This window comes from Quercus suber, unplaced genomic scaffold, assembly GCF_002906115.3.
Source record: "Quercus suber isolate HL8 unplaced genomic scaffold, Cork oak 2.0 scaffold_51, whole genome shotgun sequence".
Taxonomy (NCBI): Eukaryota; Viridiplantae; Streptophyta; class Magnoliopsida; order Fagales; family Fagaceae; genus Quercus; species Quercus suber.
In genome coordinates, this window is record NW_027069516.1 from 643,085 (window position 1) to 652,625 (window position 9,541).

Sequence of the window (9,541 nt, forward strand, 5' to 3'; positions counted from 1 at the left end):
AAGGATAGGTGAATTTTGGATTACCTATTATTGGGTTGACCTAGATGATATTGTCATCCTAGCTTTTTCTTTCCCGAAGGCCAAAGAACTTGGAAAGAATATATACTACTATAGTATGTTTGGATTAGCTTTATTCATTAACTTATTAATTAGTTTATGTACAAATTTTGAAAAAAGTGTTACGTCTACAATATTTTTATAACAAATCTTAAGTGATAATTTGTTATTAGTTTTAATTTGAACTAAAAATTGAAATTAGTTATTTATCTATTAGTAACAGTCAATAACAATCTGAGACTAAAAATTTATTGTGAAAGTGTTGTGAAAATGTTATAAAAGTATTTTTTATTTTTAAAACCAAAATTTTTTTCTTTAATATTTTACTTGTCAACTTTCAACAAATTAACAATTAAATTTTCAATAAAAAGTTCATTCAAATGAATGCAAAAGACTAATCTAATAATGCTAAAATATTTGATAGTACTTTTATCCTTATTTTAAGGAGAATGCATGAGACTTGACAATTTATATGATTAAAAATACTACGGCCCTTTTGTTTCTATAAAAAACAATTTGTTGAAAATCTTTTATGTGTATCTTTGATGGGAAATGCTTGACTAAATAATTTAATAAATATATATATATATATATATATTGACACACACTAGGATAGTACCTAATAAACATTTATTTTAATTGTGTTTGTATATAAAACTATATATTCTAATATTAAAAGAAAATATAATGTATCAAGAGTCTAATGGAGAGTTTAAATATAGAACGAAATTTAAATTCAATCAAGAAATATATATATATATATATATTAGAGTAATAGTGTGTAAATTTACGAGGCCTAAAAAGTTGATGTGACAAAATAATATAAAGTTTACCAAAAGTAAAACATTTTCAATTTAATATATATTATAGACTATAGATTTCGACGTTTTGTGTTACGTTATTTTGTATGCAATTTGTCTATGCTTGATTGATTGTATAGAAGTTTGGGAAAAACGTAAGAGAAATGTTTTTAAATTATATTTAATCTATTTATTTTTTTTTGTACATCGTTTTTAAATTTTATTTCTTTTAATAATTGCATTTATACTAATTTTTTTAGTAATGAATAAGAAAATCATTTTTTTCAACAAAAATTTAATCCAAATATACACTGAGAAATAATTTGGTGTGTTTTACTTTAAAATTTCAGTTTATTTTTATTGCCAACTTATATTTAACTTTTTAAAGTTCTTATTATACAGTTATATTTTTATACACCTTGATTTTTGAAATATAAATAAACACATCCAAACGCATGGGTAAAGGTGTCTTGTTAGTTCAAGTAATAGAAAGTTAATTACTATAATTTTTTTTATCTCTCTTTTAAATATTCAGCATATAAATGATTATCATTATAAATAGTTTTTATTTTATTTTTATACTCAATTATACTATGCATAGAAAAATATAAAGACCACATAAACTTACACAATTTTTGCCACAACTCACCATGTAGCGAGTTGTAAGTAATAGAGGTGTAGTAGTAGATCTAGATCTGGGTCCACACATCTACTACTCACAACTCACCAAATAATGAATTTTGACAAAAATTGTATAAATTTATGCCGTCCTAGCATTGCTCGCATGCATATAAGCATTCATAAACTACATTATCAGCAGCCTAGACTAACCCATTGTCAGTAGCTGGATAATAGGAAGTTTCAGGAGAGGATCCAAATAGAATAAAAGAGCCAGCCAACTACATTTTTGTTCAATATAGCCGCCTTGTCTTCCAATTTATATATGATCTTTAACAAGGATGTATGGAGGGAAATTACTTGGATCGTATGTTGCTCACAAAATTTGGAAAAAATTGTGTAGCCCATATGAGTTATGACAAACTTTCCTATCCTTGAGAACAAGCCAGCTGTATCCTATTGTTCCTACCTCTCTCGGCATTTGTCTTTGTCTCTATCATACAAATGAGATGACACATTCACCCCCCAAAAAAACAAAAGAGAGAGGATGAGTCGCATTTGGTATCACAAAATCCGATATTTCACACTACAACTCTAATATAGAAATGAATTTTTCTTGGTATAAGTATGACCATTTTTTTTTTTAACTTAATTTTGGAAAGTTGACTTAAGTAGAATAGTAATATCTATTGAACTTCATTGATACATCATTTATAAAAAGGCCATACATTCACTAATTAAAGAGTAATTATTAATCAAGTCCATGATCAATGTGCTGATCAGTGGAATTATTGGTTCTGTAATGGCGCCACATGATCATGAATTGACCAGCAAAGACTTAGAAAGTTAGAAGTCCTTTTATTTTAACAAGCAGAAGACAAGAGAACATGCATGCAAACTTTTGATAATGCTTTTTGTTAAGTGTCCCCAGCAATCGTATCCTACCAAGCAACCAAGATGATATTGAGGGTGAGAGTGCACTTGGAGACAATGACTAAATAAGTTTTTCTTCTTTGATATTTGATTTTTGTTACGTGATGTTTTCTTTGTCTTTTTATTGTGCTGAGAAAATTTTCCTACTGATGGGAAGAAATGATAGCAAAATGGCCTCCTTTTAGTACCTCTCCCTATCAAAGTGAGTATCAAATTCTTTGCCAAAAGCAAAAGGAGGCCAAATACAAATAGAAAAGCCAACCCGATCATTCTTAGAAGGTGTAAGTGTAACCATATAGAATGTTTGGCACTGGGCAAAGCTAGGTGGTAAGTAATTCAATTAACGTAGACTTTGATGTCTTTTTTTTGTTGCTGAAGCTCATTGAGTCAAGGTTAATTAAGAAAATTTCTCCCAGCGACAAATTGTCTCGTGTCTTTGAATTTTCATTAGAAAATGAAATAAGTTTTCATCCTCAACAACCGTTTCACACTCTGTCTAGTGAAGACCACCTTTCGGTCAATACATTTTTAAATTCTTAGTGATGAAATATAGTTTCCCATTTGATTCATTCTTTAATTCCTAAAACTAAATTAAACAAGTGTTTGACTCGGAAGAAGTTTCATTTGGAATCTGGCAAGGGTCAGTTCTGCATATAATTAATTCGGGGAAGGTTTTCTAAGTTCTCACCTGGTAGTTGACAAGTTCATATAGTTTTAAAATTCATATCGCAGTTTTTTTCTTTTTTGGTAAAAACATGTTAGAGAGAATTAAAAAAAATAGAAGAGAAAGAAAAAGAAGAAGAAGATGTCAAGTGTCAACACAAGTTCAAATGAATTTTGTAGTTCATAATTCCTACTTGCACTAAAATGCCAAATAAACAAGTCTTGGCCCAATGATGAATTGCAGTTCGGTTAATAGTAATGATCATGGTTTTAAAATTTGGAAAGACCGCCCAATCGAATCTAATTAACTAAGAACTACCGTTACACCGTACACTTTTAGTGCGATGGTCACTCTACAAGTATAAGTGCTTGTGGGGGTGTAGAGGGCAAGAGCCAAGGTTCAAGTCTCCAAAAGAGAGTTTTTTGTATACACGTATACACTTAAATTAGGCTAAAGTAGAATTTCTATCTTGTTTAAAAAAAAAAAAAAAAAAAAAAACCTAGGAACCAATCACTGATCTGGTGTTTAAAACTAATAAAATTGGAAATTTCAATGTTTATTGAAAACTTCATGAACCGTAGTCAAATTGTCCAATTTACTAAATCGAGCATGGTTTAGAGATTCAAGATTTGAGGATCTAAACCACTTAATTTAGAGATTTATACCTACATGCAATGTTGGAGTCAAGGTTGAATTTGAATGTTCTCGAGGCTTTAGATTGATGTACAACACATTCTTCCTTCAAGCTCGAAAATTGGGCAACACTTTGAGATGATTTAACTCCTTGGTTTTGAATAGGGTGATTTGGGTAGCACCTCCATGGATTGGATCTTGAATGGGGGCATCTCGTTGGATTAATTGGACAACACCTCCTTTCTTTGAAGTTCATTTGAAGGTGTTCTTCAAATATTTTGGAAAAGTAACGGCAAATCTTGAAATTTTCTTCAAATTCTTCAAACAATCAATGGGCTTCCTTTGAGTGTGTTACTATTGAGAAAGTCATGAATTGACAGAAATAATCAACATTCACCATAGTGATTGGTGATTTGCAAATGAGGGAAGCTCCTCTATTTAAAGAGTGAGTAAAGGGCATTGGGGTTGAGTTAGGATGAGTTTGAAACTCTTCCTAGCCTAATTCTTACACACATATTTTGATAAGGTCAAGCAATGCAAGCTAGAGTTTCAAAGATATCTCAAAATTTTGAAAGTTGGAGGGAATTGAGCTCAAGTGCAAATCAGCACTTGGAATAGCCCTCTAACTACTGGTCAGTAATTGAGGTTGGTGTAGATACCCCATGCTATTTAAAAAAAAAAAAAAAAAAAAAAAAACCTAGGAACCAATCACTGATCTGGTGTTTAAAACTAATAAAATTGGAAATTTCAATGTTTATTGAAAACTTCATGAACCGTAGTCAAATTGTCCAATTTACTAAATCGAGCATGGTTTAGAGATTCAAGATTTGAGGATCTAAACCACTTAATTTAGAGATTTATACCTACATGCAATGTTGGAGTCAAGGTTGAATTTGAATGTTCTCGAGGCTTTAGATTGATGTACAACACATTCTTCCTTCAAGCTCGAAAATTGGGCAACACTTTGAGATGATTTAACTCCTTGGTTTTGAATAGGGTGATTTGGGTAGCACCTCCATGGATTGGATCTTGAATGGGGGCATCTCGTTGGATTAATTGGACAACACCTCCTTTCTTTGAAGTTCATTTGAAGGTGTTCTTCAAATATTTTGGAAAAGTAACGGCAAATCTTGAAATTTTCTTCAAATTCTTCAAACAATCAATGGGCTTCCTTTGAGTGTGTTACTATTGAGAAAGTCATGAATTGACAGAAATAATCAACATTCACCATAGTGATTGGTGATTTGCAAATGAGGGAAGCTCCTCTATTTAAAGAGTGAGTAAAGGGCATTGGGGTTGAGTTAGGATGAGTTTGAAACTCTTCCTAGCCTAATTCTTACACACATATTTTGATAAGGTCAAGCAATGCAAGCTAGAGTTTCAAAGATATCTCAAAATTTTGAAAGTTGGAGGGAATTGAGCTCAAGTGCAAATCAGCACTTGGAATAGCCCTCTAACTACTGGTCAGTAATTGAGGTTGGTGTAGATACCCCATGCTGTACCTAATGGGATCAACGAACTCTCTTGCCCAGATGACCTCATCAAATACCTCCGTTTACCTGGCCACGACATGGATGAGGAAAAGCAAACCATTAATGAGAAGCTTCAATGCCTCAGACCATTACCAATTAGCTGTCAAACTGTTGGTAGCACCTCAAAACTTGCATTAACAAGTCCTGAGGCGTTACGGAAGGAGCACTAAAGCCATAATTAAATTCCCAATGGCTAGAAACTACAAAACTATATATACACACTCAACAGAACTGGACCAGGGACACACACACTTAAAATACACAAGCATAGGTGATTCTGATATTCTAAACTTTCTTATTTCCCCCAAAAACTTCTATATACTGACTTTGGCATTGGAGGCGTTATGGCAGGTACCATACTGGTGACCACCTGAGGAAAGCCTTACACTACATTTGCAAGTACAGTGACGAGGATTCAACTCCATCTGGACGAATACTGATGATTTTTATATCATCAGTTTGGTGCCGTCTGTGGGGATGACATTTTCGCACTTAGGTTCAAAAGTGTAGTTCCAGTTAATTCCCAAATTCAGATGGAGTCCAACCAAGATTCTGCAACATTAGCTGCAAATCTAGACACTTATAGCTAGTGTAGAAGAACTCACTATACAGAATTAGGAGATGAGGTTGCGACTTCAACAAGAGAAGAACCAATCTAGGTCCAATCAGGAGGACGATGGAGATAGTCATAGAAGGAGTGACTATCAAAGACTAGCCACTCCAGATGGACCAATCTCAAATCTTCTCCGGGAAATGAAAAAGGAGATGGACGAGCTAAGGAACGCCATTAAAAGGAAAATGGATCGAAGCCTGTATAGAATGGTCAGGACGACGGATTTACCTTTTACGATGGCAGTCCTAGAATGCCCAGTGTTGTCAAAATTTTGCCTGCCTCAACTTGAACCGTTTGACAGGCTGAAGGACCCCCTGGACCACCTTAACACTTTTAAGATGACCCTAGGCCTTCAAAAGCCTCCTAACAAAATATTGTGTTGTTCATTCCCCACCACTCTCAAAGGAGCTGCAAGGGAGTAGTTCACGAAGTTACCAATGTCGTCCATCGATAGCTTCGAGCAGTTAGGCAATTCCTTCTTACGTCACTTCGTCGGGGGACAGCACCCGAGGAGGCCAGCAGACCACTTACTTACCATCAGACAAGGAGAAAAGGAGACCCTGAGATCGTATGTGAAGTGTTTCACTCAAGAAACTTTAAAGGTTGACAAAGCTGATGACAAGGTGTAGCTAACAACCTTTAAAGCTCCTATGAAAAAGGAAATTGCAGAGGTTTGTAAAGAAGGGAGAATCTAGTAGGTCCAAGGATGATGACAAGGACAAGCGCAAAGCCTTACCAAGGGACGAAGACCTCACATCCCAATGTCCACCAAGTATGATCGGGGAGATAAAGATGATCACAGGTGGGCCATCCACAGGTGGGTTGTTCAAATCTCTCATGAAATCATATCAGAGGTTTTTTCTCAGAAGTAAAGAAGGATGGATAGGGACATGTTTTTCTCAGAAGAAGACACAAAAGAGTGAAGCAGCCTCATGACAACCCTTTGGTCATAATGCTCACAATAGAATAGTTCAATACCAGGAGAATCTTCGTGGATAATGACAGCTCCGCAGACATCATCCACCTCTCCACTTTTCAACAGTTAAAGTTAGATCCAGGAAGGTTGCGCCCTTTTGAGTCCTCTCTCATCAGCTTCAGTGGGGACAGCGTGTATCCTAAAAGCATAGTAACGTTGACGGTCACAGTGGGGTCTTATTTGCGATAGCTGACTCATCAGTTAGACTTCCTAGTGGTAGATTGTCCCTCTTCATTTAATGTGATCATTGGGAGGCCCACACTCAACCGCTAGAAGGCAACCACATCCACCTATTGCCTGAAGGTAAAATTTCCAATGGAAAATAGTGTAGGTGAAAGAAAAGGAGATCAAGTACTGGCTAGGGAGTGCTACCAAGCAGTGTTGGCTGCAAAGGAAAATCATACGTGGATGATCGAGGAGAAAGAAGAAGAGAAAGTGGAAGCCCTATAAATTGTGGAGCTAGTGGATAGAGAGCTAACAAAGACTATAAGAGTAGGGATGACCATAAGTGCAGACATGAAGAAGAAACTAGTCCAATTCCTTAAGGAGAACCTAGACACCTTCGCCTAGAGCCACGAGGACATGCCAAGCATATCAACAGAGATCTTCCAACACAAGTTAGATGTGGATCCTGAGACAAAGCCCGTCCAGTAGAGACGACGAGTGTTTGCTCCAGAACGAAACCAGGTGATCATGGACGAAGTAAATAAACTACTAGCAATGAGCTTCATTCGTGAGGTCTACTACCCGTATTAGCTGGCCAACGTCATCCTCGTAAAGAAGGCAAATGGGAAATGGAGGATGTGTGTGGACTTCACAGACTTGAACAAGACCTGCCCAAAGGACAGCTTCCCCCTGCCGAGGATAGATCAGGTAGTGGATTCCACAAAAAGATACAAGCTCCTGACTTTTATGGACTCGTTCTCGGGGTACAACTAGATAAAATGGCAGAGGAAGACCAGGAGAAATTTGCCTTCTTCACAAGCCAAGGGCTCTACTGCTACAAGGTGATGCCCTTCGAGCTGAAAATGCAGGAGCAACCTACCAGAGGTTGGTAAACAAAATGTTCAGCAAACAAATCGAGAGAAACATGGAAATGTACGTGGACAACATGCTTGTCAAGAGTAAAGAAAAGTTTGCTCACCTAGACGACCTCCAAGAGACATTCACAACTCTTAAACAATATTAGATGAAGTTAAACCCCAGTAAGTGCATCTTTTGGGTGGTGTCAGGGAAGTTCTTAGGGTTCATGGTGTCACACAGAGAAATAGAAGCAAACCTAGAGAAGGTACGAGCCATACTAGAAATCGTGAAAGAAGTCCAGAAACTCACACAAAGAACAGCAGCGTTCAATAGATTCGTCTCAAAAGCAACGGACAAATGCCTACCCTTCTTCAAGACACTGAAGCAAGCCTTCGTTTGGACGAACAAGTGTAAGAAATCCTTCCAGGAACTCAAGCGCTACCTGAGCAATCCATCCCTTCTAACCCATCCAAAGAGGGAGAAAACCTATATTTATACTTAGCAATGTTAATTACAGCTGTGAGCGTTGCCTTGATTCGAAAAGATGACAGAACACAACTCTCAGTTTACTATGTTAGCCAGACCTTCCAAGAGGCAGAAGCCAAATACCCATGCATAGAAAAGATTGCATTCGCTTTGATTGTAGTTTCATGCAAGCTGCACCCCTACTTCCAAGCAAACCCATCTTGGTGATGATGGACAAACCTATAAAGAAGTCAATGAACAAGCCCGAGGCTGCAGGAAGGATGATCCAATGGGCTATCAAGCTCAGCCAATTTGACATTGAGTGCCACCCCAGGGCGGCCATTAAGGCGTAGGCATTGGTAGATTTCATTGCTGAATTTACAATCCCAAATAAGGAGGGAGCAACAAATGAAGTGGAAAAATGGATGATTTAGACTGACGATTCGTCAGCGCGAAAAATGGGCAAAGTAGGGGTCATTATCATCACCCCAAAAGGAGAGACACTCAAATACAGAGTTCAGCTTACATTCTTGGCCACTAGCAATGAAGCTGAATATGAAAGAGTACTGACAGGATTAAGGGTCAGGAAGGCACTAGGAGTCAAAAACTTGCTCCTACAGAATGATTCAAAGCTCGTCGTAGCTCAGATAAAGAGGGAATTCAAAGCAAAGGAGGAAAGGATGCAAAATACTTAAAGTTGATGAAACTTTTAACACAGGATTTTGATCATGTGGAGTTCACATAGATCCCCAGAAGCCAAAATATAGGGGCAGACGAGCTGGCGAAGCAAGCGTTGTCAGAAGTAGGACCAACAAATACAGACTTGAAGATTGAAGTCCAGAAATGTCCTAGCATCGAAGAGGTCCTCACCTTTGCAATCCAGAGCGAAAGCAGCCGAATGACCCCAATCTTATCCTTCCTTCAAGATGGACGGCTTCCATAAGACATAGAAGAGGCCAAGAAGGTCAGGAAAAGGGCAGCAAGGTTCACGATCCTGAATGACACCCTATACAAAAGAGGCTTCTCCATGCCTCACCTGAAATGCGTCAACGATGAGGAAGCCAAATATGTTTTGGAGGAGATCCATGAAGGAATTTGCGAAGACCATGCAAGCTTGAGATCCCTGATTAGCAAAGTTATCTGAACAAGTTACTTTTGGCCTACTTTGCAAAAGGATGCAAAAGATTTCGTCAAGAGGTATGACAAATGCCAAAAGTTTGGGAACGT